The sequence below is a fragment of the Enhydra lutris genome, unplaced genomic scaffold (genome assembly GCF_002288905.1).
Source record: "Enhydra lutris kenyoni isolate GAN:26980312 unplaced genomic scaffold, ASM228890v2 scaffoldscaffold19, whole genome shotgun sequence".
In the NCBI taxonomy this organism is placed as follows: domain Eukaryota; kingdom Metazoa; phylum Chordata; class Mammalia; order Carnivora; family Mustelidae; genus Enhydra; species Enhydra lutris.
In genome coordinates, this window is record NW_019154103.1 from 30,482,245 (window position 1) to 30,498,449 (window position 16,205).

Here is a 16,205-nt window from a genome sequence, read left to right on the forward strand (position 1 = left end):
CAGCCCAGAAGGCAAATTTGGAGAATTTTGTGGTTCCTGTTGGTTTTCAATTCCTTTTTATTTTTGTTCCTCTGAATAACTTGCTTTTCAGGTGGGCCAGAGCCCACTCATTTATCCACGGTTCTGGGAACCAACTTGTTCTCACTGAGTCTCCTGACATGCATAGTTGCTCATTCATCTACTTTCTTCTTAAAAGTACGCCCTAAAGGTTCCTGATAGACTGAAAATACAAATACAGCAATCCATTGTTCTGGTTGGCTACAATTGGAAAAATTCCAATACTGTAAGATTTATCTAATAACTATTTACCGACTGCCTCCTCTGTGTCATATACTGTGCCAGGACATAGGGATGCAAACATTTGTAACTCTCAATACCAAGACTTAGGGAGTTCCCAGTCTAGAGGGAAAGCAGGACAGTAAGTATGAGTTCTCAGAGGACTGTAATGCAGGTTACCTGAGTGCATAAACAGGAAGTTATGGGTATACAGAGGGAAGGAATGTAGGCTGACTGTCAGAGAAGGTTTCCTTGAAAGCTGAAGTCTGAGCTTAGCCCAAAGTGACAGGAAGAACCAGCCTGTCTGCAAAGAAGTGGGAGTCCAACCAGGAAGGGACATATTAGGTGAAATAAGCAACACATAAAAGAGGCACAGTTACGGGAAATTCAAGTGCAGTCAACTTCAGATAAACTAAGCTAATGAGCGGGGAATGGGCACCAAAAGGATGGGGCAAAGACGGGGGAAATAGTTAGAGGCGATTCAAACTTGTGGTTCAAATAAAATCCAAACCTGGCACAATGTGGATAAAATGGAACTAATATAAAATGTTTGTCTTAATAAATACTTATTTCTTTTTTTTAATGAAAAAAATTTTATTACAAAAGTAGCACATATTTGTAAAAAAATTCAAAGAAAAGAGAAGTGCATAAAACAGATATTATGAGTGCCCAGTATTCCCTCCCACCCTCAGGAACAGCTACTATGAAGAGTTTGAATATTCTTCCATTTCTATTAGCCAAGTCAGATGGACAGACAGATAAATAAAATACAGACAGATCTGCCACTTTTCCCCTGGTCTTTTTTCCTTTTTCAGATATTTCTCCAGTTAATATCTCATTCTGTTTAACATATGAAAAACTGGTGAAGCCATTCAGCAAATTAAATACTTATTTCGTAAAATGATACCTGGTCTGAGAATGCTCTCATTGAGATGTGAGAAAGACTCAGTTGCACAGCTTTCTCAGCTGAACTTTTTAATTTCAAGTGGCCGAGGGTTGGGGTATGTGTATGTGGGACTGGATAGGAAGGAGCAAAGGACAGAAGACGGGTTCTTGGAATTTGGGGAAGAAAAGATCAAGGTCTTCAAAATGAGAACTTTTAGTCATTGATCCCTTATAGTAAATGTGACTTATAAGAGAGCAAAATGCCTTTGGGAAAAAAATAGGGAACTCAATAAATGTTCACCATAGATCTGTGAAATACACTTTTGTGGTCTAAGTTCTTAAAAATAAAACATATACACAGTTTCTGTTTGGAAAGTTCTATAAATGGGTAGTGATGGTAGTTGCACAATACTGTGAAGGTACTTAATGTCATTGAATTGTACACTTAAAAATGATTAAAATAGCAAGTTTTTTGTTATGCACCTTTTACCAAAAAGTTACAATATATATAAAGTTACGTATAGTAGTCTCCCTTTATCTATGGGGAATCTGTACCAAGACCCCCAGTAAATGCTTGAAACCAACCATGGATAGTACCTAATTCAAAATATACTATGTTCTTCCTATATACATATGTACCTATGATAAAGTTTAATTTATAAATTAGGCATGATAAGACATTAACAATAATAACTAATAATAAAATATAATAATTATAACAACTTACTGTAATGAAAGTTATGTGAATGTGGTCTTCTCCCTCTCAAAATATCCTATTTTCCTGTATCCACCCTTCTGCCTCTTGTGATGATATGACATGATAGATGATGAGATGAATTGAGGTGAATGATATAGGCATTGTGACATAGCATATAATTATTGACCTTCTGATGACACACCAGAGGAGAATTATCTGTTTCTGGACCACGGTTAACTACAGGTAATAGAAACTGTGGGAGGTAAAACTGCAGATGAGGGTAACTACCATATATATTATATGTTAGCTATAATACATAATATAACCTATGTAAATTAGGATTTATAGTACAAAATTTTTTATGTAGGGTAAAACATCATTGACAACATTAGTTAATAACACATGCCTTCACTGTGGCTATGAACAGTCTGCTCTATAAATAGCTAAGCATTATTGACCATCTCCTCTGGCAGGCCTCCCACACAACATACAACACTGGTTATAGTATTAATCCCCTTTTACAGATGAAGAATGCATATTATTAGGGTAACAAATGTCATTTACAAGCAGAATTGAAAGACTATCAAGTAGAAGTTATTGCTTTTACCTCACAATCCAAATGGGATTCTGTCCTTGTTTCTCATACTCTTAAATGCACTTTAGAAGTTATCTATGAGCCAGTTTCTTTGAAACTAATAACAGAGCAATTGTCAGGTTTTTTTCATGAACAACTTTCTGTTTTATTTTTTTAAAAATTTGTCTAGCCATAAGCTAATTATTTTCTTCATAAATTAGAACCAGAGAAGTGGTTTATCAATAAATTTACATAGCTGATGAATTTCTTTTAATGACTTCAGTAATTTCAAGGTCCATAGAGGAGTCCTCATAGATATGTCTGAATTTGGTAAAATGATAACATTTTGTAGGTAAGACAGTTATTTTAAACAATGCATGTTACTCAATCATCTAGTTTTAAAAAGCTATCTGAATAATTTCATAGTACAAAACCCATCCTCCTTTAAGGAAGCTTTTTTTTATTTGTAACAAGAAGTTATCTATTTGTGATGGAGGAAAAAAAACATGTAAAATATTTGGAAGAGGTAATCACAAACTACTGAAGAATAAAGTATTTTCTTATTATTTGTAGGATTCTAGAATCTTGACCTTTTATTAAACTACACATATTTTATAAACACCAGGACTTTACCAGAATACTTACAGAATCAGCTTCAAAGTTAGAAGCCTATGGCTCTGGTACTGGCACACCCATCCACCTATTCCTTGAAGAACTACTGTGGGCCAGACAATGTTCTTAGGCACTGATGAACATGACTGATTGACTGATTGATTTTTAAAGATTCTATTTATTTATTTGATATATAGACAGAGAGCACAAGTAGGATAGCAGCAGAAGGAGATAGAGATAGAGAGGTGGACATCCCGCTGAGCAGGGAGCCCAACATGGGGCTCCACTTGGGACTCTAGGATCATGATCTGAGCCAAAGGTAGATGCTTCACCGAGTGAGCCACCCAGATGCCCCCAAAACTGGATTTGAATCCTGGCTTCTCTAGTTAGTAGTTCTGTTACTTAACAGCTGTGCTACTGAAACTTTCTAAACTTTAATTTTCTTACCTGTAAAGTGAAGAGAGCATTTCTTTTTGAGTGTTATTCTAAATGTAAAGTATATAAAGTATATAAAATGCCCAATAAGACAATGAAATACATGGTAGGTGTCATTATTATCATAACACCTCTATTTTTTTATAAAGTACAAAACTGAGCATGAAACACATTAATTCTGGGAGCATGGAAAATCATTTTACTTCTTTATGAATGTCGGTCATCTGTCATTGTAGCATACAGACAGTCCCCAATGTACAGTGGTTCAACTTCCGATTTCTCGACTTTACAATGGTTCAAAAGCAATATGTATTCGGTAGAAACCATACCTTCAATTTGGGTCTTTTCTGGGGCTAACCATATGCAGTAAATAGTCTCTGTTGATGCTGGGCAGTGGCAGTGAGCCACAGCTCCAGTCAGCTAGGTGATCACGAGGGTAAACTACCCACACTTATAACCCCACTTTGTATCCCTACAGACCTTTTTTCACTTTCAGTAGAGTATTCAATAAATTATGCAAGATAGTTAACACTTTGTTATAAAGTAGACCTTGCGTTAGATGATTTTATCCAACTGTAAGCTAATAGAAGTGTTCTGAGCAAGTTTAAGATAGGCTAGGCTAAGCTGTGACATTTGGTCGGTAGGGATATTAAATGTATTTTTGATTTATAGTATTTTCAATGTAGGATGGGTCTATTGAGACGACCCTACCGTAAGCTGAGGAAGATCTGTATTCAAATTTTGGAGATGCAAAGCAACAATTTAATTATTTGGACACTTGCCCTAGGGTTTATGGAACAGAAAGTAAATTGTGGTTAAGTAGATTATTTTCTAGTTAAGGAGGTTAATCATCAGATAATTTAGAACATCTAAAAATTCTGAACAAACGCTTAAGTTTGTTTTCTCTTTGCTGGTACAAAAGAGAACTAGCACATTTATCACTGAGGCAAATGTCCAAATGAACAAAGTTTGAGGAATATGAATAAAGTAGAATAATTTTTATATCAGTATGAGCTTTTTAAGATTTATTATAGTCCCAGTCTAACAGAGACAGGTGAATTCACGGCACAGCTGCCCATTTTTTATTTCACCTTGTGTAGGGACAACCTGGCATCAAACAAAGGTGCACATTTTCTTTATCCAAATGGATAATTTCTGCCCAAAGAGATCACTTTGTCATATGAGCTATCATGTGGTGAGCTGGCAGATTTGTGGCCCCCTTATATGATCAAACAACAACAATAAAAATCACAGGGGAGGCAGTGCATGGGCAAAGCACAATTAGAGCCATGAATAATTCTCAGGGATAAAAATTATTACTTGGAGAATAAACACCATGAAATTACTGATTATCTATTCCTTTCATAAAATTACCCAAAGTGAAGAGTACTGAAACGTAATACAAATATCCTGACAGGATCCTAACTGCAGGAGATGACAATCCTGAGCCAAGAAGCTGCACCCGAATCACATATTTTAAACAAAGTATCTTAATAAAAATGATAGTTCCATTCAATGTTGTCCCATTATCATTAGCACACAGTTACAACTTTGTATAGAATGGATAACTTTACCTTCAAGGCTATTTATAGGACGCTAATAACCGAGACCCCAAAGACCTCAATTTGCATCAAAAGAAGGCAAGGCTACATTCACTCAGGTATACAAATGGCAACCATATAGACAAAAGCTCTAAGAACTCATAATCTCTTCTTTTCGGATTTCGTCAGGGATGGCTGGCTAATTGGAGGAACTCATGAAAGTTCCTTACAATCCAATTAGCACTTCAGTGCAATTAAGTGGTAGAGGCTTCCCTATTCTGCAGAGACTGCCTTTGATCTTGCAGTGAAAAGTGTCCTTCCTTAAAGCTCGGGTTTTGATTTTTTTCTCAGTAATTAGTGCTAATTGTAAACCCAAGCCTGACCTGCTATAAACAGAGTGTTTCACTGCATTTGACACGAGGACCTTAAATCAGTGTTCTCTTTTGTCTATATTGTACTTGCTTATTAGAAGTCTGGCTATTTTGCTCATTATTTGATGCACAATGGATAAGTACATACTAAAGTCAGCTGAAACAAATGCCTTGATCTTAAGAGCTTGTGTGGGTATTTTCACTGATGTCTTTTAAGCCCAGTTACCATAAAAGTAGTTGATTGAATTTCATTTAAGGAATATACTGTAGTTTTTCCAAACAAAGAATGACTATTCAAAAGCAATTTCTAAAGAGGTTTAGTGACCCTTGTATGTTTGGAAAATAAAAACAAAAGATGAAAATGGTCTTTTCATGGGAACAAACATAAAGAACTGCATAAATCAACTGCAGTGGTCCGCTGAAAAATACCTATTATAACAATGTCTGCAAAATCAACTCATTTGTTTAGACTCATAAAAATGAATTAAAATGTAAGCCTATTAATGAGTAGGCCAATGATGTATCTCTATATGGAAATAAGATACTGCAAAATAAGAATCCCAGACCTTCTCTAAGATAGAGATAAGACCCTTTGAAATCAGCACACATTTTCTATGCAAAGCGGCTAGATATTAGATAGGACATTTCTCCCTCAAACATGTTTTTAAACATACCCTATTCCTTTACTTAGTAAATGGCTTTCTCAGAAAAAATCATAAATGAAACTAGGCCCACTCTGATTATACTATTCGACATTCTGAATTAGGACCAAATTAGTGATCTTGAAGTCGACATAGTTTGATGTACAGACACTAAATTACCAGACGGAAAAATACGTATCTAAGTAGAAACATACAGTACACATAAAATATGATGACACCAATTAGCACTCCTTAGAAATAGCTATTTTGGTGAATCTCTAGATTTCAAGAAATCTAGAAACAGTATTTTCTGTAGAGGGCAATATGACTAAATATGACTGAAACAAATAAAAGACAAGATGGGCTCTTATTAATCTTCCCTTGTTTTATGTTTTTTAAATTTATTTTAATCATTCACAAAATCAAAGTATTACATGCATATAGTTTAGAAATCAAATAATGATTAAAGGCCTGTTAAAAACTTAGGGGTAACTAAAGAGAAACAAAAATCAGACTCTTAAATACAGAAAAGAAACTGGTGGTTGATGGGGAGGGGAGATGGGTGGGGGGAGGGGTGGTGAAATAGATTAAGGGGATCAAGAGTACATTTATCAATGAGCACTGAGTCAAGTATGGAATTGTTGAATCATTATATTGTACACCTAAAACTAATATAACGCTATGTTAATTATATGTCAATAAAAAAAGAAAAAACCCTTAGGGTTATTTGTCGCATCCCCTCCTTTCCTTCTCTCCGAAGGAAATGACTATCAACTCTCAGTCATTGCTTTGGCTCTGAACCTCCATGTTTTTAAATCAGCTATGACTCTTCTAGCGAGAGAGCACCCAGGGATAAGTCCTGACTATCTGCATTCTGGGGCTCATCATGGAGAAATAGCTCACATTTAATACCAGACTTGCACTTGTGTTTTCTTTATGGTTGCTCACCCTCTTCAGGCCATGTAGTCTCCAAGTCCTGAGACTCTCTGATTTAGTCTTCCCGAGAGCTTACGCTCAGGCCTGGACAGAAGTGGTGAGGTCATCTAACCAGGCACAGTGGAGATGTGGAGGAGGGGAAAATCAGGAGGTCTAGTTGCAACTCGTACACAATTTCAAGCAACCCCTGTTTTCACTATCCTCATCTTTTATTACTATCTGGCCTCCAACTTTGGAGCCTTCTCTGAGAAGCAGATTGGCTAGCTGTTCTTTGGTACTTCCGACCTGTAAGTGTTTTTGTTTGACCTCTCTTCTCCTTAGTAAATCACTTACTCATTTTTTTTTTTAATACTTACTGTGGTACAATACATATTAAAAACCTACCATTTTAACTATTTTTTTTCATTTTTACTATTTTTAAATGCACAATTCAATGGCAACAGTTATACTTCACATTATTGTGCAACCATACCAATATCTATTTCCAAAGCTTTTTCATTATCCCAGTCATTTCTCATTTTTCCATCTACTTTTAGCTTCACAACTGTGTTCTCAGGCTAGAGGGAGCTCCTACTTTCATTGCAATTGAAACTTATGTTTGTGCTTTTTTTTTTTTTTTTCCCTAGTTTTAGGGTGATTTTCAAGAGAAGGGTACAGAAATGTTTTTATTCTGTCATCATAAAACCTAAAGTCCCACGGCTTTATTTTAAAGATGGGACAACTCTAGCTTGAAAAGATTAAGCAACTTGCTACTGATGATTTGCCTAATTACCTGCCACAGCACTTTCCATCAACTACACTATTCATATCATTACTGGAGTCCCTGTGAATTTAGATCTTTTCTTTCTTTCTTTTCCCTCCTTTCCTTTCTTTCTTTCTTGTACACAATTTTAATTTATGTATACCACAGAGATCGAAGATGGTGTTGCTATAGTAATTATGAGAACAGTGTTGGACAGTTGATGCTCAGGAAGTTAGATCTTCCTAAATTCCTGTGGTAACAACCAGGAAATTGAATAATAGAATTAAACCTCTGGAACTTCTTGGAAGTGCAGTCATGGAGGAACTTGCTGACCAATGTTGACAGCTAAACTTATCACCTTCTCCTAGAGCTGGCAGACTTTATTTCAGAAACTGTGTAATACAAAATGTTCTATATTTTGCTGAGAATGCATCCCAAATCAGATGTAGATAATAATTGAAACATCTAATAATGTAATAGTAAAGTGATAAAATTACATCTTCTGTGCTATGATGTGGCTTTTTATGTTATAAAGCCCCTCTGCCTATATTCCATATATCGCTATGGCCGCCTATTTCAAAGTGAGAGAAATTATTTTAATCTTAGGGATTATCTCCTTCAATGATGAACTGGAAAGAAAAAGAGCCTCAACAGGACAGTGTAACTTAAATGGCATGTTAAATGTTAAACCTGTTGTTAATGTGAGTGCTGCTGGAGGAAGAGGGGAGGAAAAAGAGAAGAATAAGGGAAAAAACCCCAAAGAAATAGAACAATGCTCTCTGATAGGCACCTTTTTCACCTCTATTTTATAGATGAAAGAGCTAAGGTTCAGAAAAGTCAAGTAACTTGCCTAATACCACACAGCTATAATCTGAACCCAGATCCAGTGCTCTCAACAGCTCAGTTCTGTGGGTAGGCTAAAAAGTTCCCAATAACTCAAAAACAAAGTTTGGTTATGTGAATAAAGTAAACTGAGAGTAAGCACAAAATATTACAGTACACTGATCATGGTGAGGGCAGGGCAGTTTCTTCTTGTTTGAATGGCAATTTAGTCTCTTCTTTTTGAGTAGACACATCTGTTACTCTTGATAACTAGTCATAAATATGGAAAACACCGGACGAGACACACTAAACTATGCCCATGAAAATGTAGTTGAAAAATTTGTTCTTACTTTTAAGCGAATTTGATGTAGAGTTATAAAAACCCATTGAACCACAACAAAATTATTTTAACACAAAACGTATTTTACACACTAACAATTTGGTCAAGAATCATAAAAATGGCCTCTGCGCAAGCACAGAGAAATGGACCGTGTGCTTTCTCTACTAGAAAGCCCTTGGCCCCTCCCTTGGGAGTCCGGTGACTCTTATTTTAGGGATAATTCTAGTAAGTTAGTTTTTTTCTTTTTTCTTATAAACCAAAGCCCATCAAAAGCAATAATCAGAAAGGGATGAGATACTGCTAAAAGAAGGAACACAAGAACATCAAAACATGACCGTAATGAACTACTAAATTACTCAAGAAGGTGGTAGCTGAGGTCAGAGGTTGTCAAACCACAGCCTACAGGCCAAATTCAACTCCTGCTTGTTTAGTGACAAAGTTTTAATGCAAATCAGCTATGCACAGGGCAACTCACAGAGCTGAGCAGCAGCAACAGAGACTACATTGCCTGCAAAACTTAAGAGTATTAGTATTTGGTCCTTTACAGAAAAAGTTTGTTGACCCTGTGATCTAGCTCATTAAAAGCCTGGGTAAATAGCTCCCCTTACCTCACTGGGGCCTATGGTCATAGTACATCTAAGTTACTCAGAAATTATCGGCTTATGTTTCGTATACTTCAGTATGCACTAATTAATGAAGCATTGAAGGCCACAATCCACTTTATAAAGGTCTCCAGGAAAAATTATTATTTTTAACTGACATGGAACAAACATTTCAGCCAACCAGGAAACTGCCTCTATAGAACCCCCGAATGAATTATGTTTCTAAAGGAAAATCTAATTTTTCCAAAAAAAAAAAAAACAAAAAACCAAACCTATTCAGAAGTTAAAATCTTAAAGTTATTTATTGGCACAAGCAGGTCAACAAAATGAAATCATTTCAGATGCCCTTGCTGCAATATTCTTTCCCCTTAAGATCAAAGTTCAAGTTCTAATTTCCTTCAGGTGATCCAGTCTCGGGGCTATAGAAGACTCGTGTTCCCTAAACTGAGCACATTGGAAACACTGATATCAGACAAGTGAATTGGCATTTTTTGAAGAACTACTGCTGTAATTTAAACTACTCCTTGATCTTCCCCAAAGCATGCTAGAGAACCTAATTTCCATAAAACTTTCTAACCCAATTTGAACAGTATAATGTGGACAGTGGGGAATAAATGGGTTTGATCAATTATGAATTTATATGATATGTTAGTAAGCTATTCAGGCTAAGTCTTACAATTCAGTATTTTGAACACTAATGCCATGCAACATAATTTTAAAATGGTGCATTTCAGAAAAACCTCACTAGGGCATATTTGCATATTTGGAAATCTAATTAACCCAAGCATATCTTAAAGCTTTCAAGAGAGAACATACAATAACATTTTTGTCAGCTGAATGTTTGCTCGAGGCTATGTAAGGATTTTATCATCTGGTATAACTTAACCCTTCAGCTCCCAATTTTTATGCAGGGGCTGTTTAACCTGGGAGTGGGGTGTGGACACACAGAACATTCCCCTCTCTCTGGGCCTGCGATTGGGGGTTTGGCATGAACAAGAGGACTCTGGCTACTTCAAGAACACCACGAAGGGCCCCTGATGTCTCTCTCTGCTACCAAATCCAAGTCCCAAACTGTCTCTTCTCCTTTATTTTAGATAGTTTAACTAAGAGCTGTTTTTCTTACAGGAACACTTGAATTAGCTGGGAAAAACAAAAACAAAAACAAAAAAACCACCACATTGCATAGATGAAAATCATCTCTCTTACATTTTTTATGGGGGAAACTATTTCAAAAGGACACACAGGCCTTAAAAGGGACACTGGCTGACCCACCCCCACAGGTACCACCTTATCTGGCCCTGAGTATAATTTCCTCCAGTGAGATTCTCCTCTTCCTGTAAGCCTGAATCAGTGCCCACTACCAAAAAGGAGAGAGCAGAAAGTAAAGGCCAGTTCTTTGGACCTACTAGCTCCCTACCAAAAGGCAACACTTTGATCCCTATACGCTTCACTCTCTCCACATGCCTGGTAGTGGAGACTAATCCATGGTCAAAGCCCCAGTCTCCTGAGATCATTCCTTTGTAGTTGTGGCCATTTGCCTTGCCTGTGTGAAACAAACAAACCAACCTGCTGTCCTGTTACTGCATCTTTCCAAGGGTTGCTGTAAACATGGAGGCTCAGACTGCAAGGCACTATTTGCACTCACACGGCCTTCACCTGTTTTGCCCAGTTCCCTGTGGATGCTTCTATTAGAGAAGCCTACAGAAAAATATTGCTCTGGAAGAAATGGAAGTCCCAGTATTAGCATTAGTTAAGTAGAAAACAAAATTTATGAGAAATCCTGATATGCTCAGTAGAATCCAAACACATTATATTTGAAATTTCAGGAGATATAATAAAAAAAATTATGTACTTAATTTGCAACAATATATAGTCAGTTCTGCAATAACGCTCCTTTTAAAATTGAAAATTTGTTCCAATAGGACTGACTTATTAGGGAATAATTTGAGCATAATGCAAATTTTGCATTTGCTTATTGTGGATTTCTTGGTAAGAAATGCTAGGTGAGCACAGAAAACTGTACCCAGGTGAATGGAATTGTGGAGAAATTTACAAAATGCACACAAGCACCCATCTCAAACTTCTCATTTCACTTCTTGTGTTATGACTCAGTTACGAGCCACATTTGTGCCCATCTGCTATCACAACTTTCCATCAGATTTCAAATCACCTCCTTCCACTACACTTCACCCTCTGATTCAGACTTCCACAAGCGTTTTTCATGGTCTTTTTCATGGTATACTGCCATACTTATTGTAGTATCCATGTAATGACTGTAGTATTACTATGTGTTCCTTAACTATTTAACATGCATAAAAACCAGGCCGCTATTTTTCTATAGTTCACGATATAACCTTGAATTTGTTCCATTTTTTGAAATGTCATTTATGTAATACATTAAGGCCATTTTGAATTCTAGTCCTAGCTTTCCAAATGTTTGTGACCCCTGTTAGCTTAGTGTAATGTCCAAACCTAAAGATTTTGTATGTCCCTCATGAAGTTTTTGAATGTTTGTCTCTAACCCCATTTCCCCCTAAGCTATAATTTTCTATGCAGCATGATGAATTTAGAAACATGTATGTCACCTTATAACAAAACTGACTGTAAGTCAGATTTCATTTTTATTTTTATTTTATTTTATTTTAATTTTATTTTATTAAAGATCAAAGAAAGGGCAGAGGACAGAATCAATAACATTTTAGTTGATAAAATGAAACAAATGTTTTTATGTGTCTTGTTGGCTAGAAATAATCAGTTCACATAGGATAGTCCTCTTGGCATTTTAGCGCGCACTGGGCCCCTCTTCCCATAACACCTCGATTCAGCTCAGATGTCATCTCCTCCGGCAAACACTACCCAACTTCCAGAACCACCCTGATCTGTATTAGATGCACCCACTACATCCCATGTATTTCAAAGCTGCCTGCTCATTCCTTTGGCCCAGGCCTCATCACATCACACTGCAATTCTGTTTACTCATTATTCTCATTCACTACACTGTGAGCTCTTGAGAACCGTCTTTGCACATGTATTTGGATTCCGAGCATGTATCATAGTGTCTAGCACAGGGGAGGTGCCCAGAAAATGTTTGTGAAGGGAGAATAAAGGAATGTCCAGTTATTTGTATTACTCACAGCCTTGAGCATAACGCTTTGCACAGAGAGAGCAGGCACTCAATGGACATTGTTGAATACACGACAGAAAACCAAAAACAAGAAGTGTACTTATTTAGACAGGAAAACGGCAAGCAAAGTCATTTCTTGAATGTGTCAAATAAAGCCTTAGTATACTTAACTTTACAGATACATAAGAAAGGAAGAGGACTATGACATTTTACGACCATGAAATAACGCTTAAATTCCTCAAGAGGTAATCTGCCTTAGCTCTACCATCAAGCAGGTCAGCTCTTAAGCTTTCCAACCAGGAAGGCTGATTCCATTTTAAACACCTTCGAAGATGGTATTGTGTCTCTTGGTAGCCTTAGACAATGCTTAATGTTAGTTTATAATCAAGAAATCCCTACCAATGTAAAAGCAAGCTCTCTCTTGCTACTGTAAACTAATGTTCTTTTGTTCTTTCTTCTGTAGGGATGGAGAACTGGTCAGCATTCTTATTATAACCCTCTGTATACTGTAAGACAGATATTAAGTCATCTCTTAGCTTTCTATTTTCCTGGCTAAGCAACGAAACTCCTTTAATCTTCCCCCACATGACCTATTTTACATCCCATTAAGCATTTCTGTTGTTCTTCTACAGACCTTTTTCAATTTTCACAGTTCCTTTTAAAATGTGGAAACTCAAAGTTGACAAAACAGTTTAATAAAAGCTTATACAACACCAAAAATAACAAAGGATTATTTCCTAACTCCCTAAATCCCAGTATCGTATGAGTTTTATAGCATGCTTTGCTAAAAGCCAACAAGCTCTTACCACCTCTCTGTGCCTGTCAATCCTCATGCACTCTGTGAACGTGTGGCGTCTGAATGGACAGCTGCTCAATGGTGCCCTGAGCACATGCGATACCCTCTGCGTCTGTTCTCACCAGCTTGCTGAACTAGGGCTTTGGGGTGTGGAGCGTGTTCCAAGTGTGCCTCATCCTGATTTTCTATAGTTCAGGCCATGAAGGAGCTAAGCGTGTCTTTGGCAGAGCAAAGCTTGGCCTTTATCATCTTGTTTTAGGCTGGGCACTACTCTCCTGACTCACCTTGAGCTCACAGCCCTTTTCTTGTCATTTCTGTGCTTGGATAATCTTCTTTCCTCTGCTGAGAGTATTGTTTACTTTCTTCTCTCAGGATATAACCTTGAATTTGTCCCATTTTTTTGAAATGTGATTTATATAATTTATTAAGATCATTTTGAATTCTAGTTCTAGCTTTCCAAATGTTTGTGACCCCTGTTAGCTTAGTATAATCTCCAAACCTAATCAGTATGCTTTTCATTCTGTCACCTAGGAAATAATGAAATGCAGAATGAAATCTAACATAGGCTCCAGGACTGAATCCTGAAGATCTCTAATTAACAGACCCCTATGGCTTATGATAAGGACTTTAGAGGGTGATCTAAAAAAAAAAAAAAAAAAAAAGCCATGTTTACTTAATTGCGATTTGTGATGGGATCTACTTAGACATAATCTTCTTACTTACTGATAAAGGGTAAAAGGGTAGTAGTTTATGGGATGGAATTAAGCATGATCGCAAACAGATAATTACTCTGTCCATTGCTTTCCTTTAGCCTGTGTAGGTTAATATTTCACCATAAAAGGAAGTTATACCACTTTGGATGATTTCCTATTCGAAAAACAAAAAGATGAAATTATAACCAAGGTTGTATTATTTATTCATTTGTTTATTTTTTAAATAGTCTCTATGCCCAATGTGGGGCTCGAACTCACAATCCCAAGATCAAGAGCCAGATGCCCCTATAATGAGGTTTTGTAATGGTGATCGTTATTGATTATTGTCACTGTGGAGCTTAAAAATAAATCAATACCTAATTAATTAACTATTTAAAATATAAAATGTAAAAAGATTTTTAAGTCGATCCAAGAGCTAAATATAGGGACCTGATTAATTTAGATGACTGTGATAATCATATTGTCTTGAGCTCAAGTTGCTGAATGATTCACCAAAATACTATGTAACTGCACAGAAAGGCAAAAACTAGTGAAAAGGAACATTAAAGTTAAATACCTTCACTAAAAAGATTCTATTACTATTATAACTACTATTACTTTCTAAACTTCAAACTAACTTCAAACTAAATACTCTATACAGTTACAAAAGAGTAAAGCAATTATATCTTAATGGTTGTAAAGGCTTTCTTCGTTGGTAACTTTAAATTAGGTAAGTAAATTTAATTTCCTCTTAAAAATATTTGATACTAGAGCATTTCCATCAGATAACATTTTTATCATTATTGCAACAATTTCCAAAAGATATAAACAATACACCTATAGACAATTAACAAAATGTCCTTAAATAACAGTGTTCAGTTACTCAAGAATATTTATTGACTGAAAATTCAGTTGCTACATAGAACCTCTACTTGACTATTTCTTAATTTCTTTTAGTTCCAGGTTCAGTTATTTTGTTATTTTAGGCTACTAGGTTGTTTTATGCCACTGTTTATTAGATGTTTTCAAAACTGCACAGAAATGGGCCAAGGGAGAATTACAAAATATTATCTCACCAGACTCAGATTTATGCAATGTTTGATAAAGGGATATCTGCTGTTAACAGAAAAAGGAAAATATATCAAAAAGAAGAAAAAAATCTGAGCTGTTTGTTCAGCAAAGAGTGAACTGACCTTGGAATTGTATTGTATAAACATACAATTCTCCCCCATTTAGTTTTCTGCTGGCATATACACTCTGTCTGCATATAATGTTAATGCATCATTTATTTATATCAAAAGCCTTCCCTAGACGAGCATCCTAAAAATATAATAAGATAACTATGTTCTGGTAGTAAAGAAACTTAAGAAAATTCTGATTCTTAAAATATGCTCTTCTATAAAATCAATTCTCAGATATTCGGCGTCTAATCAATGAGCTGTGGATTGTCTATAAACATGCTCAAATACTTCTCTTCCTCTTCCTTCCTTCTCTTCATGTATTGGCTTTCAATGCTCATTAGCACATCCAGGACAAGATGGGCTAGGTGACACAAATCTATCAACTTAGAAGCCTTGCCAAAAACTTGTGGAAATTCACTTCCCTTCAGTAATCTTGTTTTTCATTACAGATCTTGAAATATGTTTAATTAACAGGATTAAGTTCAAGGTCAAGTAAACAGGTCATATAAAGGAATGATATCATAAAATATAATTTTAATTCTAACATACCATCAGCTTATATTCTTACTAAATACTACTTGGTATTTGTTTTCCTTTTAATTTTATATACTTTTTAAGATTAAAAATTTACATAGACCCTTAAAAATTAATGCAGGGTTTTTATTTGCTTGGGCACATTCTGTTACACTGAAGAGTACTTGAAAAAATTTGTCATTGTCGGAGATTTGGATACTATTTTATTATAGTGGGTTTTTTTATTATAATGGCATGAGGATTAGTAGAATTTGACTTATGCATTGAAATGTGCAGGACAAACTTACTGTTTTCTTCAATAACACACAAAGAATTCTAGAAATCAAAAGGTAAAAGATGTGTGGCATCTGAATCAATCTAGATGTAAATTTGACAGTTCATTTTTACTACGAATGATAATTAGA

At 35.8% G+C, this 16,205-nt stretch overlaps 1 protein-coding gene across 1 annotated transcript in view; it reads right to left on the minus strand.

Moving 5' to 3' along the window:
• Positions 1-16,205, minus strand: part of LOC111148386 (F-box and leucine rich repeat protein 17) — a 524,279-nt gene that overhangs the window by 106,846 nt on the left and 401,228 nt on the right. The gene's annotated exons all lie outside the window — the stretch shown is intronic.